We start from the raw sequence: 15,708 nt of genomic DNA on the forward strand, positions 1-15,708 counted from the left end.
TCAACATATCCCAGCTTCCCTTTACTCTTCAAAAATATAGTCAAACTCTACGACCACGCTAGATAATTCTGACCATTAAAAAGAGAAGTGGTGATTTTCTGGCTAGGGTGGAGGGAATCAGTCATAGTAGTAGGCAAACCAGGACTCGCACCCTGAGGAGCAGGCTGTGAAGCAGTAGACTTACTAGTCAATTCTGCCATAAATACTCTACTAAGGAACCCTCACAACACACACTGGTCTAATCACAAACTCGGAAGGTGGGAGAACATACCAAACAGAACAAAAGGAATTTAAGAGAGAATTTTTTTTTTTTAGAAGAAGACAGAAAAGAAAAAAAACTGAGAGGAGAAAAAAAAAATTTACATGAATAGAGAAGCTCGAATGATCATCGAATAAGAACTTCAATGCAACCAAGACTAAGACCCAAGAGATAAACGACTCAGAGAGAAGAAAGAGTCGACTGAACCAAAGAGAAGTGAGAGGCAATTGAACCAGAGAGCTCCTAAGTGGCTATTGGCAGCCTGAGGAGGGAGGAAAACCCACTTGACTGAACCTCCAAGCTTGCCGACAGACTTGGGCTGGGAAAAGGGGAGCTCCGACAAGCCCTAGGGTGCTGGCGAAGCCCTCAGAGGCTGCGGCAAAGGCTGCTGAAGTCCTGGGAGGGTGCGACTAGGACTGTTGGGTCCCAGGAGGCTGTGATTAGTCCTAGCGAAACCCTAGGGAGATGGCGTCTGGTGTGGTGTGAACTGCAGCTGGGGTGGTGGTGTGGTGGTGGTGTGAAGGTGGCTGTAGGGTTGTGGTTTCTAGGATTTTAGAGAGGCTCTGATACCATGTTAGTTTTGAGAAGGAAAAAGTTGGTATGAGTGGTATCTCATCCCCTTTTATATTAAATTATCACCATAATTACAAGAATGCCCTAAGGCATAACATAAGAATACTAAGGGTCCGTTTGGCAACAGAGTTCTGGGCTAATTTAGCCACTACACGACAGAATTGGCTAAATTAGCCACAAACCGACAAAAACACATTCAGGGGCGTAACTTACATACAAGGAGGGGTGAAATTACCAAATTACCCCTGGGTCAGTGTTCACACCATCACACCCTCGAACACATTCGCACCAGTTAGGTCATCCACTTTAGAGCTAAAGCAAACGAGGCGATCCAAACGGCGCTTGAGGGAAAAAAGAACGACGATACTTCTGACATTGGTGCGCCACCGAAGTTCATATCTGCGGCGACCCTGCAACTCAGGCTCTCAAAGATCTGGAATTTGAAGGTAATGGTTGCTTTCCCTTTTTTTTTTCTTTTTTTTTTTTTTGGGGGGGGGGGGGGTTTGTTTGCGTAATACCCTATCCTTCAACCCAATCTGCTCGGTTGATCTTTGGAACCATTTGTTGTTGCTGCTTAAAAAATTTTCCTCCACTTATTGGGGTTACATTTTTTTCATTTCGGTTTGCACAATTTTTTAGCCATCGTTATATCTGTGGCACTCACTGCAAAACCTCACTCCGATTTTGAATCTGTGATGGAAACTAGACGTCACGGCCGATTAGTGGTTGAAAACACATTTTTCTTAACGATTATTGGAGGTGCTCTTCACATTACAATGTCTGAATCTACCACCCTATGATTTCTCTGCAAAACCCATTTTCTGTTTTTTTTCCTGCCAATTTGTTGTGAAATCTGGAATTTCTACATCCTGATTTGTCACCCAATCTAAAATCAAAATTATTTTCTTCATAAATCTCACTGTTGTGCCTCACCTGAAATCTGAATGCTGAAATTAGATTTTTCTCAAATAGGAAACATGCATTTCATATGTTTTCTCATTTTTTCCCATTTTTCAAAAATAAAAACAAATTAATGTATACAAATAATAAAAAATGACAATTTTGAGAATTTACAACAAAGAACCACAAAAATATGGCTCATCCAAAAAAGTAAAAAAATGAAAACATGAAAACAGAAATTAGTATTTGCCACGTAATTTACAACTATCCTATGAAACACACGAAAATCCATTTTTGGAAAATAAAAGAAAATTAATGTATAGAAATACAAAAAATTGATAAAAACGTAAATTTGAAAAATAGAACCACAAAAATACGCCTCATCGAAAAAAATAAAAAATAAAAACATAAAACCAGAAATTAGCATTTGCCACGTAATTTACAAATAGATAAAACACATGAAAACCCATTTTTGACAAATAAAAACAAATTAATATATAGAAATAAAAAAAAATGACAAAACCGTAAATTTTAAAAAAAAGAACCACAAAAATACGCCTCATCCAAAAAAATAAAAATTAAAAACATAAAAACAGAAATTAGCATTTGCCACGTAATTTACAAATAAATAAAACACATGAAAACCCATTTTTGAAAAATAAAAACAAATTATTGTATACCAATAAAAATAAATAAGAAATAAACGTAAATTAAAGAAAAAGAACAAAGTAATGTATAGAAAAAGAAAAATGACAAAAACATAAATTAAAAAAAAAAAATAACCATAAAGATACCCCTAATCCCAAAATAGCTCATTAAAAAAAAATAATAAATAAATAAATAAAATTTCCAATGACGCTGACGTGGAGCAGAGAAGTGAAGGAGTTGACATTTTTAAAATCACTTCAAGGGCATTTTGGTCATTTATCATGAACACATCTCACCAAAAAGCCAAAAAAGCCAAAAAGCCTTTCCCAAACCAGGTTTTTTAGCCCAGGCTAAAATAACCAAAAAAGTCAAAAAGCCAAAAAGCCAACCCACTTTCCAAACGGAGGCTGAATATACATCAGAATAAATAGGAAATATTCTAACACATTCTAACAAGAGTTATAATATTTATAGGATTCTTGTTTTAGAACTTATTTTGTGCTTGTATCAGGGTTTATATTGTTTTTTGTGAACACAGTTTTATTTTTTATTGTCTGCCAAGTAAAAACCTTCCCATTTTGTCTTCTCTCCGTCGAATCAAGTTGTCGCTGCAAAAAAAAAAAAAAAAAAAAAACACTTATTTTTGGTTTCGCTTGCACATTTTTAGAAAAGTTCTTTATTTGCTTTCAATTTCTATTTGGTTGGAACATTTCATTGAGGGCAGTGGTAGAGTCTGGTGATAATTACTCCTGTGGCTTGTTTACATGTTTCCTTGGAACCAAGAATGCTGTCTTTTGTTCTAACTTACTGACCTCGAACATGGGCCTATTTGGGAGCATTGATTTTTAGCCAAAAAGTCAAAAAGGCACTACAAGTTGTCAAATCATTCTCTATACTTTTTTTGTACATCTTTTTATAAAAAGCCAAAAAGCCACTAAAAAAGCCAATTCTTAAACACCCAAATGTTTGTAATTATTGAGTGGATTTCAAGTTTAGTAGCCCTAGAAAACTGGTGCTGGTATAGCGCCTTGGAGATTGGAATAATTGGATTGACTCATCAACATAGTTGTTCCTTGGTTTGAATGTTCCAATTGTTAAAATTGTTTCTTTTTGTGGGCTGCCTTGACAATGCTTCAGTTTGTTACACTTGGGTTAAATGGGTTGATACACTTCTACCATTTATAACGAAAGGCCGCTAAGTTGAGTGTTTATTGGTGTGTAGAACTGAAGATGTTTCAGCTTTCAGTAGATGGACTTTAACCATCTTTACACCATTTATTTAAACTAGCCATGCTCATACAATCTCAATGTTAAACTATAACCCATGGACACACACCTTGTAGGGTTTTTAATTGGCCCATTGGACAACACCGTGTGGGATAAAATCTGGTCTGTGTGAAAAAACATACCCCTATTAAATAGAATCTGATTTCTTCTTATAAAAAATGAATTAGGACCATAAGAGTTCAACCAACTGCATGTAACTTAGTTTGCAATTATGCAACATTAATAGTTTGTAGGCCCTAATGGACAGTTCTCTATTTTCACCTTTTTGGGCATATCCTTTTAGGTGCTTATCGCCTATAAGGGATGATTGAAAGAAACAAGACTGGCTTTGAGTCATAAAAGGTACAATGGTCCATCTTTCATTGAAGAGTTTGAAAGTTAATATATATGAAAGTTGTTCGAGCACCACATAGGTTATAATAAGTTTGTGCTCATTTTCAATGTATTATGTAGACGTGTTTAATGATGCATTGGTTGAACGTCTTTATTTACAATCGCTAATAATCGAGGAGATCTCATATAAATCAAAGTATGCTATCCACACGATAGAGTCTGAAATGTTGAGGTTTTCATAGTAACTAATCCTTTTAAAAAATAGCCACTTGGATTTTTTGGACATTGAAACGGTTGTGCTTTTTTCCTCCTCCTTTATTATTATTGTTATTTATTTATTTATTTTTAATCCTAATTGAATAAAGAAAAGAAGGTTGGTTAATGGTTGAACATTAACTACAATAAGGAGCATGGACTGGTTTTTTCAGTCCTTTTTCCATGTGTTGGTGTTCTATATGACCTGATCTAGCAAGTTGACTTTTCAGATGAGTGTGTTAGATCCTTTATGAGTAAAGGGAACCGAAGGCTGCTTTTTTGGAAGGCAGAGTGCTCGTGTGATTGCGAATTCCACGGTAGCAATAGTTCTAGCTCAACATTAGGAGCACGGGAGCTCTGTGTATCTAAAGGAGATATGAAACCCCCCCACCCCACCCCACCCCACCCATAGAATGGTTTCTTCCCAAAGGGTCCTCTGCTATACGGGTCCCCGGAAGTAGGCTAGGAAGAACTTAATAGAGGAAACAAACAAGACATTTTGACTATTTTGTTAAGTAATATTTTTCAAATTCTAGTTTACTCATTCCAACCTCATTTTGGTAAAATGGATAACCACATATAGTATATATGTATATAGACATATGTAAACTTTTAGAAACTTTTTAGGCAAGTAAAAACTTTCATAAAGAAGGCCAACCAATATAATACTCATGTAGAAACTAGTAGTAGACACTACTATGCTAAGAAACATGGACATTTCTAAGAAGGTAGTGTGTCATGTTTGACACCGTATTGGACAATGACATGACACAACGGTCGATGAACAATTTCAAATATTTGTTGGACAAATGTCCAAAATGTCTTACTATTTAAAAAAAAATTATGAACATGGATATGTTTTAGACACTTTGGGACATGTCTATCATTTAAACACACGTGAAACACAGTACAAATTTGAATACAATAACTTGAAATCCAATGTTTTTTTTATTTAAAAAAAGCAATGTAAATTTATACTTTTTCTTCTTTTGTAGACTTAAAAAATTATATTCATTGAAGTAAATATTCATATATATGACATATATCAATTATTTCTTTTTATATATGATATATTTAAATATATAGAACTATATATTTTGCACGTGTCCCCTACATGTTGTGTTCTACAATTTTTGAAAAATTACATGCCGGTATGTTCGTGTTGAGTCATGTGTCCGTGTCCATTCTTCTTAGCTACTATGACACCACATGACACCATACGTTGCAAGGACATGTTCAATACATGAATAGTTATTCTCATGTATATAAGCTATTTAATATATTGCCAAATGCACAAATGGAATATCCTATTACATGTACTAGAAATATCGCCAACCTTCGAGGAGAGATGGAAGAAGTGAATACAATCTTGTGTATGAATGTTTTGATCATCCACTAGGATGAATTGCTCTCTCTTGTTTTTCTCTTGCCATATCTACGACTTTAGGGAGACTTCTCTCTTGTCTTATGTTTATTTTGGCAATTGAGGTTTTGAGTTGAATGGAATCGAGGATAGTCTAAAGAGGATTTTATAGTGGATAGAATACGAGGGGTATTTATCTCAAGGCCTCATTTATTTTATGTAGATGGCATGATTATTTTTTAGTGGAGTGCATGCATACTAGTCTCTAGGTACTTGTGTCTCTAATTGTTATGATTTGTGGTTGCCTTGTGCCTTGGGCCTAGGTGTATCAATAAATTTGAATTTTCAAGTAACCTATTGCTGGAAATTTGTGTTAATGCATATAATAAGATAGTGGCATATGATAGTGGTGTTGGTGGTAGATAGTGGCATGTATAGAATATGATAGTGGTGTTGGTGGTAGATAGTGGCATGTATATAATATGATAGTGGTAGATAATGGTAATATATAATATGTAAGTGGCATATAATGGGTTATAATGATGTTTGTAATATCTCCTATATAAGGAGTGTCATTTGGTCTTGTAAAATAAGAAGTTTTGAATATAACAGAAATATATTCCTTCTTCCTCATATTTTCGGAGTTCTTCTTCCTCATATTTTCTAAGTCCTATCCCACTCCACTCCTAAAGTAATGTGAAGTGAAGTCCCACATTGCCCCGAGTACTAAAGTATTGTTAAGAACATAAGCGTGAGGGCACTCTCACCTCTTGGGCTAGCTTTTGAGGTTGAGTTTTACCCAAGACCGTGTAACAATTACAAGTTTAAATAAAATAATTTTAAATTCAATGATAGAAGAAAAAATAAGTAAATTTATACCTATTCTTCATTTGGACTTCAGAATTAGTTTTACATTACATTTTATTATTATCTTTGAATTAAAAAGTCATATACATGACATATAATAATTGTTTATCCTTATATATAACATATAATAAACACGCAAAAGTACCCTAGGGAGTTGGCCTGATGGTCAAGACTTGGGGCGTGGGGGTGTGATGGTGCGATTAGTCTCCCGAATTAGTTGGTCCAATAGGCCGGATTATCAAAAAAATAAAATGAATAAATATATAAAACTATATATTTTTTGAGTGTCCCTTAGATGTCATATCCTACATTTTTTGAAATTTATTGGATCAATGTGTCATGTTGTGTCCATATCGTGTTGCATGTCCATGCCCGTTAGGTGAGGACCTTATTGGGATATGCTTGTGAGAGGGGAAGATTTGAGTGATTGGACTACTACTTCCTATAATAATTGCTTATCCTTATATATAACATATTGTAAGAAATAATGTATAGAGAAAGAGAGAGAATAAATTGTATGTATTATTATTGATTGATATATTGATGTCTATTACAATGATTCATGATTCCTATATATAGAAGAGGGTGAGTGTGTAGTAGGTAAGGAGTAGGTGAAGTGGAGGTGGTAGTGGTGTAGTGGGTTAGGTTTAGTGGAGTAGGTGAGGTGGTAGTGGTGTAGTGGGTTAGGTTTAGTGGAGTAGGTGAGGTGGTAGTGGTGTAGTGGGTTAGGTTTAGTGGAGTAGGTTTAAGTGGGTGAAGTAGGTGGAGAGTAGGTGGATTTTAACAGCCCCCGCAAACTCAAGGGGGATAGGAACTAACCAACTTGAGTTTGGAGAGAGTAACAAAACAAGAAAATACATAAAAATAAAAGAGGATAAGAGACACTGTATGGTCGTGTCAGACCATTGGTGAAGACACTGGATGGTGGTGTCATAACGTTGTAGAGGACACTGTATGGGGGTGTCATAACCATGTAGAGGACACTATATGGTGGTGTCATAACGGTGTAGAGGACACTGGATGGCGGTGTCAGACCGATGTAGAAGACAGTTTATGGGGTCATGTCGGACCGTTGTAGCAGACAGTTTACGGGGTCATGTCGGACCGTTGTAGCAGACACTGTGTGGTCGTGTCAGACCGTTGTAGAAGACAGTTTATGGGGTCATGTCGGACCGTTGTAGCAGGACAGTTTACGGGGTCTTGCTGGACCCTTGTAGAAACTAACCGAAATCAATGTCGGGACAGTTTACAGAGTCTTGTCGGACCCATGAAGGAGCTAACCGGAATCAATGTCGGGACAGTTTACAGAGTCTTGTCGGACCCTTGAAGGAGCTAACCGGAATCAATGTCGGGACAGTTTACAGAGTCTTGTCGGACCCATGAAGGAGCTAACCGGAATCAATGTCGGGACAGTTTACAGAGTCTTGTCGGACCCATCAAGGAGCTAACCGGAATCAATGTCGGGACAGTTTACAGAGTCTTGTCGGACCCTTGGAAAAGCTAACCGGAATCAAATGTCGGGACAGTTTACTGAGTCTTGTCGGACCCATGAAGGAGCTAACCGGAATCAATGTCGGGACAGTTTACAGAGTCTTGTCGGACCCATGTAGAAGTTGCACCCTCAAAAGGTGTGCCCAATTTTGTCAAAAAGGCGTGCCATCAAAAGGCGTGCCCAATCCATAAAAAGGCGTGCCATCAAAAGGCGTGCCCAATCCATAAAAAGACGTGCCATCAAAAGGCGAGCCCAAGTCATAAAAAGATGTGCCGGACATGATGGCGAGGCACGTGAGTGCCTTGACTGGCGCGCCCGTTTGTCGTCTGGCGTCAAGTGGCGCGCGATACGCGTGGCTGCCTCGCTATTTAACCAAGGTTGATGCTGAGGCTGAGGCAGACAAAAAAACTTCTGAAAATCCTCTGAAAACAACTCTTCCTTTGCTGAGAAAGAAACTCTGTAATACTCTGTAACCAACCCGTCTCTGAAACACTCAGCAACATGGCCTCTTCTTCCCGTCCAGCTACCCAGAACATGGCCTCCTCTTCCCGTGGTCTGCTCACGCTCTTTCCAGAACTGAACGAGTCCACAAGAGAAATAACTGGTGCGGTGACCAGTGAACCTCAACCAAACACCTCTGGTTTTGCTCCGTTGAACTTTCCGATGTGGTCGGTGGAGCAAAAAATGGCGGTGCAGTCGGATGTGGAGGCCAATCAGTATACCTTGAAGTCATGTGTGGAAACCATGACTGCGGTTACAAATTTGTCGAACCGGCTGCAGAGTAGGACAAATGAGGTGCAGCAGTTAAACGCCCAACTGGCTCTGCTCCAACGCATGTATAAGGATGCGCGAGCAGAGATAAGTGTGCTAAAGGCGGAAAACAAGGAGCTGAAACGGAAGGCCAGTTTTATGTTCCGATTTGGAGGGCCGCCATATGCTGCAGTGGAGGAGCAGGGAGTAGTGATCATGCCCAGTGGAGTGGGAAACACGGAGGCAACACCGGCAAGGGCCGCCCAAGACGGTGGCAAGAAGAAAAGACCGGCGGAATAGGCGAGAAGAAAAATCCCACTGTTCCGATTTGTGTTGGTTGTGTTTTGTTTTGTTTTGTGTTTTTTTATTTTTATTTTATTTATTTATTTATTTTTTTTATGGTGTAAAATGCTGATCGGGGTTGATCCCCGGCATGAAGAAATGACAAGTTTGTAAAATGTTGTTTTTTTTTTTGTTTTTTTTTTTTTTGTTTGTTTTTGTTTTGGGAGTGTTTTGTTGAAAAAATAAAAATAAAATGAAAGAAAACAAGGGAGAAAGAAAATAGATAAAAAATATTTATAGATGGATTATATGAAAAACATCAGTGCGATTGTTTCAAAATAAAGTGGGGTATTTAAAAAAGAGGAAAAGTGACTTGGAAAAAATAAATAAAAATAAGTGATTTTTGAAATCAAATGGAGGAGAGAGAGGGACAAACCCATGTAATAAAGTGGAGAGAGAGTCGGTGAGTGGGGTGCAAAAGGTGAAGGAGAAATGATGGATTGAAAATGGTTTGGGTCAAAAGTGGACACTGTTAGTGGGGAACATGAGTGCATTGATTATTTGATATAATAATAATAATAATAAAAATAAAAAGTTAGAACAGTTGGAGAGAATGAGTGGAGTATGGTAAGGGTTTCATCCAAAGCCAAAATTCCTGCAGCGAATCACTTCGCAAATCCTAGCATGAGCTTTTTCTCTTTCCAGGCTTATTCATGAATTTCCTGGTGATTTCAAGAGCCTCTGGTGGCATTGTGGCAGAGAACACCCCAACCTGGATTTTGGGTGGCAGCAACTGAGAACACCCCAACTTGGATTTTGGGTGGCAGCAACTGGAAAATATCATAGATCTGATTTTTAAAAAACCTCGTGACAGCATTTCATCAGCTTCATCCAAGACAAACATTTTGATGTAAACAGGGCGAAGTGATTGTCTCCGCAACATGTCAAACACACGACCAGGAGTACCAACAACAACATGAACCCCACTGGAGAGAATGCGCTGATCTTCGCGCACACTAGTCCCTCCAACACAAGCATGAACCTTCACACTTTGCTGGGCAAGTTCAAGAGTGGGTGGAAGAACCAAAGCTTGGCACTCAACCAAGCTATAATCTAGCTGCTGCAGAATTCCAGAGCAGAATGTTGCAGTGTTTCCAGTTCCAGACTGTCTCGTCAAATGAGGTGAAGAATTCTTCTCCATCAGCCTCACACATGACTACAGTTGCACAAATCTTTGTTGATTTTATCAGCGGAATAGGTTGAGGTCCGGCGGGCGGCTAAGGTGAGGTTGCCGCCCGCCGGGGAAGCGAAAATACTAGGTTTTAAACCAGCTCTGATACCATGTAAGAAATAATGTATAGAGAAAGAGAGAGAATAAATTGTATGTATTATTATTGATTGATATATTGATGTCTATTACAATGATTCATGATTCCTATATATAGAAGAGGGTGAGTGTGTAGTAGGTAAGGAGTAGGTGAAGTGGAGGTGGTAGTGGTGTAGTGGGTTAGGTTTAGTGGAGTAGGTGAGGTGGTAGTGGTGTAGTGGGTTAGGTTTAGTGGAGTAGGTGAGGTGGTAGTGGTGTAGTGGGTTAGGTTTAGTGGAGTAGGTTTAAGTGGGTGAAGTAGGTGGAGAGTAGGTGGATTTTAACACATATAATAAACACACAAAAGCATAACCCTAAGGAGTTGGCCTGGTGGTCAAGACTTGGGGCGTGAGGGTGTGATGGTACGATTAGTCTCCCGAATTAGTTGGTCCAATAGGTTGGATTATCAAAAAAATAAAATGAATAAATACATAAAACTATATATTTTTTGAGTGTCCCTTAGATGTCATATCCTACATTTTTTGAAATTTATTGGGTCAATGTGTCGTGTTGTGTACATATCGTGTTACATGTCCATGCCTGTTAGGTGAGGACCTTATTGGGATATGCTTGTGAGAGGGGAAGATTTGAGTGATTGGACTACTACTTCCTATGGGTTAGTGTATGAAGGGTATGAGGAAAGGTTGGGGTGAATTTTCTTATTAGGAGAACGATAAGAGACTTTGGGCATGGTGTTTGGTTTTGAAGTCATTGTCCCATTCTTAATAGGGTATAGTAGCACAAATTAATGCTGCAATGGCAGATTATGAGATTATAATAGGCAAGAGAGTGATGGAGTGGTAGTGATGTCAGACATAGGACCTTGGTTTTTGATTAGAAGAATAAGGTGGTGTGTCCTTCGAGACATAAAGTGATCTTTGTGAGAAGTGGAAATGATGAGATTCAGTGGCTTGCCACTAAAAATGAAACATTTGAGTTTAAATTGTTCTATAAAGTCTTGGTGGGTACTACAAAATATTTCATTGCCCTTAGAAAGGAGTTTGAAGCACTAAATGCCTTTCAAGGTCGCCTAATTCTGATGGTTGGCTGTGGCATATAGGAAATTTTAAGGGGAGAATTTCTTCACAATGGTGTAGTGTGGGTGAAGATGTAGGAGAAATGGTGAATCATCTTCTCATCCATTGTCAAGTGGTTTGACGGGTGGTTTTCAATGTTTGCTATATTTGTGGCAGGGTTATTTTCTTGATTGGTGGCTAAGTTACTTCACACTTGGACGGGATGTAGAATTGATAAGAGAAGATGAAAGGCTGGAAAGTAACTCCATTGTCCTTTGTTTCCATTAGTTAACTTTTCCATAAGATCAAACAAAAAGAATAATCAATTTTGATATAATGAATCTAGAGCATAAATTTCACGTAAAATCAGGGAAATGATTCAGTAGATCGAGAGCTTCATGTGTACATATAACTTACTGTTATGCTTTTATAGTCTATTCCAATTTTAAAAATCCAAAATTAAATAGGCAGATCTTGCTTTTAATGAAAAAAATTCTTTTCATAAGATAGAAAGATAGTCCTTTTTTTTTTTGTTGGTAAGAGACAAAGATAGTCCTTCTCGAGTTCAAAATTATCTGATTATGTTGCAACTATGTGTTCCTATTAAGCATATTCCTGTTGTACAACTTGAAGTAGGTGCATTGCATACCACATTGTGGCTGTTTGTCAATACTAGACCCACTGTCTTATTATACGTTTTTCTTTATGAAATGCATTTTGTATAACGACACAACAAAAAGTTCAATTTCATCATAGCGTTTAGTTTTCATTTGGAAAAGAGAGAGGATAAGTTTGTTAAGAAGGAATCTGGATTCACATGTCTTGTAATTGTAACCTTCTTCGTTTTGAATCATTCTAAATTTGATTACCTTGCACAGTTGTGTATGGCAACTGAAGTATGCCTGTATTTTGGTTCTTCTGTCAAGTAGGATCAGTCTGTCAGGTATAATACAGATTTGTTTAATGGCAGGCCAAATTTTAAAATTCTATTGTAAATGGCTTACCTAATATGATCTGAACTATAATTTTTGAATCCACTCAAATTTTTTTTTTTTTTTACTTTACGTATTTTTTTATTTTCCTCTTTACAATAAATTAGTTATCTTTCTTCTTGAAGTTATTTATTAATACCATCTAGTTGATAAAACAGAAAGTTGATAAAGCATTTCTTGATCAGGAAACTCTTTTCCTTATAATCTTCATAGCAAGTAATGGATCAAGGATCGTTGTCATCTTTTAAGGGGTTCTTGTTATAGTTAACAATATGATAGAGAGAGGATTTTATGCTGCAAATAAATTACGGCATTATCTAATTATCAGAACTTGGTGCAATTTTATAAAGCTTCATGGAGCTAGTATCCCCATTTTATAATCAAATTGAAGACGCTTAAATGCTTTCTGATCCTTGAATGCTGTTTCTGTATATGGCAGTTTCAGTCAAAGAATTGTCATGTGTGTGTAATCTTATTTGGAATTAATTTGTGGCTGCACTGCTATGCTATTGGGGCTGACTCCATAGATTCAGATAGGTGATAACTCTTGATCTTTTTGTCATGCAATATTCTAAGTGATATTTAATCTCATTGATGGACTGATGTTCCAGAAGCATTAGAGAATCTATTACCTAATTGTTTGCTGGTCTACAACTGTCAGAGCTCAATCACTTGTTTTGCATTATAGGTTGTGGAAAATTTGAAGAAAAGGTTGTAACATTCACGTCCCCATGACCGGCAGACCCAAGCAATGGTTGATAACAAGAATGCTGGTACTGGGAAAGGGAACATGCACATCAAGAGATCTCTGTTCAGGCCTTGTATTTTTCCCTATCCCATCTCAGTGTCACCAGCATTCTTCTCTTGTTGCTTCTCTCACCTTCAATTCATCTCTTCTTTCAAGTGCTCTCCCTGCCATTGCTGGTTTGATCAGTAACTTAGCATGAAAAGAAATGTACATGTTCTGTCTCTGCGGAAGTTGGGACGAGTAGTCTCGAAGGAGGTAAGTTTTTTATTCGGTGGATTTTTTCCATGCCACTGCAAATTCATCCACAATTGTTTAACGTAAATGTTTTCAGGTCTCATAACTCCAAAGAAGTATTCAAAATTTAGAATAATGCATTTATGATGCATTGTTGTTTTAGTACACTCCTTGCGCACTCTGTTCAAATTTCATTCACTTTTTTGCAACTTCTATCAAAATCCAGCACTTTGTTGGTGAATTAGAATTGGAGTTAATTTTCATGATTTTGAATTTCTATGGATTGAGAAGTTTTGTTCATCTCTTTGTGTCAGACTTGAAGCACAAAATATTTGCGTATGAAAAGAAGTTTAATTAGACTTGAAGCACAAAACTACCTCTATTTGCCACCCTTTGGGTTTTAGGTAGCTATCACGCTCAAAATCTTTGGGGATTCTTATGGAGGAACCAAATAGAGGAAGGAGAGGCGGGGATAATCCTCATAGTCTCCCTTATTGCTTGCCATGTGTATTTTGTTAGGTCATCCCTGTTAATTTTTAGAAGAGAAAAAAAGGTTAGGGTATGAGTGGTTAATCATACCCTTTTATATTAAATCATAAACATAAGTTAAGGCCTAAATAAAGGCCCATTACAGACTGAATGAGAATAAAAGAAATATCCTAACACTTCTAACACTCCCCCTCAAGTTGGTGCAAAGATATCTCTCATGCCCAGCTTGTCGAGAATGTCACGGAACGGTTTAATCCCTAATCCTTTGGTAAGAACATCAGCCAATTGATCCCCAGACCGCACGAAAGGCATACATATAATGCCACTAGTAAGCTTTTCCTTGATAAAATGCCGATCAATCTCCACATGCTTGGTCCGATCATGCTGAACCGGATTATGGGCTATATTAATGGCGGCCTTATTGTCACAGTATAGCCGCATAGAATCTGTGTGATTAATCCCCAAATCCCGCAATAATAATCGAATCCATAAAAGCTCACACACACCTTGAGCCATAGCTCTGAATTCGGCCTCTGCACTGGACCGCGCAACAACATTTTGTTTCTTGCTCCTCCAAGTAACTAGATTTCCGCCAACGAAGGTACAATAGCCAGAGGTGGATCTTCTATCAGTTACTGAGCCAGCCCAATCAGCATCTGTATATGCCTCCACATTGAGATGACTATGCTTTGAGAAATAAAGACCCTTACCCGGAGAAGATTTCAAGTATCTCAGAATCCGCATAACCGCCTCTAAGTGAGTTGCACGTGGAGCATGCATAAACTGACTAACCATACTAACTGCAATAGCAATATCAGGCCGCGAATGGGATAAGTAAATAAGCTTACCCACTAATCTCTGGTATCTCCCCCTGTCTACGGGCTCGCCTCCTTCATCCTCACTAAGCTTTAGTCCGGGTTCTAGTGGTGTATCACATGCTTTACTTCCAAGCATTCCAGTTTCTTTTAGCAAATCAAGCACATACTTTCGTTGACATATGAAGATACCATCTTTGGACCGAGCAACCTCAATGCCTAGAAAGTACTTCAATTTGCCTAAGTCTTTGATTTCAAACTCATTAGCCAAATACTCCTTTAATCGAGGAACCTCCTCAACATCATCCCCTGTGAGTACGATATCATCCACATAGACAATGAGGGCTGTCGTTTTACCATGTGAGGAGTGTTTCACAAACAAAGTATGATCTGCTTGACTTTGTTTGAAACCATATCTCAGCATGGCTTGAGTAAACCTCTCAAACCAAGCCCTAGGAGACTGCTTAAGGCCATAAAGTGACTTGCGTAACCGGCACACCTTTCCTGTGGTTTTAACATCCTCAAAGCCAGGGGGAATGTCCATGTACACTTCTTCTGCCAGATCTCCATGGAGGAAAGCATTTTTTACATCAAATTGATGGAGAGGCCAGTCAAGATTAGAGGCAAGGGAGAAAAGGACTCTGACAGAATTCATCTTAGCAACCGGTGCAAATGTCTCCTGGTAGTCTACTCCATAAGTCTGAGTAAAACCCTTGGCCACCAATCTAGCTTTGTAATGTTCAATTGAACCATCGGCTTTGTGCTTTACAGTGTACACCCACTTACATCCAACAGGTCGTTTGCCCTTAGGTAACGCAGCCAATTCCCAAGTGCCATTTTTAGCAAGCGCTCTCATCTCCTCCATCATGGCATGCTTCCACTCAGGAGTAGAAAGAGCATCCTGAAAATTGGAAGGAAGACTCACAGAAGAAACTTTAGACAAAAAAACTTTATAGGAAGAAGACAGATTAGTGTAAGAGACAAAATGAGAAATAGGATGTTGAGTACACGACCTAACCCCTTTCCTTTTAGCAATGGG

At 38.1% G+C, this 15,708-nt stretch overlaps 1 long non-coding RNA gene across 4 annotated transcripts in view; it reads left to right on the top strand.

The window, feature by feature from the left end:
* LOC114318587 (uncharacterized) overlaps nucleotides 1-15,708 on the top strand; it is a 49,156-nt gene that overhangs the window by 7,655 nt on the left and 25,793 nt on the right. For 3 of the 4 annotated variants that reach the window (XR_014339921.1, XR_014339922.1, XR_014339919.1), the window contains exons 2-3: nucleotides 12,823-12,920; nucleotides 13,072-13,386. This is a non-coding gene — a long non-coding RNA (uncharacterized LOC114318587). The remainder of the gene's footprint in view (nucleotides 1-12,822; nucleotides 12,921-13,071; nucleotides 13,387-15,708) is intronic. The other variant, XR_014339920.1, reaches the window with a different exon arrangement.

This window comes from Camellia sinensis, chromosome 9 (genome assembly GCF_055761805.1).
Source record: "Camellia sinensis isolate YWXY chromosome 9, ASM5576180v1, whole genome shotgun sequence".
NCBI classification, from domain to species: domain Eukaryota; kingdom Viridiplantae; phylum Streptophyta; class Magnoliopsida; order Ericales; family Theaceae; genus Camellia; species Camellia sinensis.